Source organism: Pteropus alecto, unplaced genomic scaffold (assembly GCF_000325575.1).
Source record: "Pteropus alecto unplaced genomic scaffold, ASM32557v1 scaffold258, whole genome shotgun sequence".
NCBI lineage: Eukaryota > Metazoa > Chordata > Mammalia > Chiroptera > Pteropodidae > Pteropus > Pteropus alecto.
In genome coordinates this window covers 938,304-939,010 of record NW_006441076.1, presented here as the reverse complement: position 1 = coordinate 939,010, position 707 = coordinate 938,304, and the positions used below count along the sequence as shown (strand labels likewise).

General features: G+C 38.5%; 1 pseudogene; it reads left to right on the top strand.

Moving 5' to 3' along the window:
• The first annotated feature begins 212 nt into the window (after nucleotides 1–212).
• LOC112485200 lies at nucleotides 213–331 on the top strand (annotated as a pseudogene).
• Nucleotides 332–707: the final 376 nt, after the last annotated feature.

Sequence of the window (707 nt, the reverse complement as noted above, 5' to 3'; positions counted from 1 at the left end):
CTGCCTGATTTGTCTAGGCATCCAAATACCAGCACGAGCAAGACTTGGGCACCTTCTACACAAACCTCTTGCTCTAAATTTGGGTTTTATTCTTCATTCATTGTGAGAGTCATAAGCTGCTATTGGGAGAAAAGTATAGGACTTGGTGTAAGATTTGTATTTGTTGTTTGTGTTGCCACTCATAGGAAATTTCTTTATAATCCCTGAACTTAGTCTACGGCCATGCTACCCTGAACAAGCCTGATCCCGTCTGCTCTCGGAAGCTAAGCAGGGTCGGGCCTGGTTAGTACTTGGATGGGAAACCATCTAGGAAGACCAGATGCTGTAGGTGTAAAAAATAAAAAAATAAAGGATTGTAAGCTGACAAGGTCCTTGTAATTTGTGAGGTCAACCAAGGGTTGCCTCGTCCTAAAAATAAAAATAAAAAATAAAAAAATCTCTGAGCTTCACTTTCTTATTATAAAATGTAAAATAAATCCAGTCTTTCAAGTTCATTGTGAGGCTCAAAACACATGTGAAGATGCCTGGTAAACCATCAAGTTTACAAATGGTATAATTGTTCTACAATAAATGGTTTCTCCAAGGTAGCTATTAAAAATGAAATGATGGAGGGCCAAATCCTGTTTTTGGAAAATGAAAGCTACCTGTGTTCCCTGGATCACCAACAAAGGGAGTTTCCTCAAAACTGTTCTGTCATCAGTAAAAAA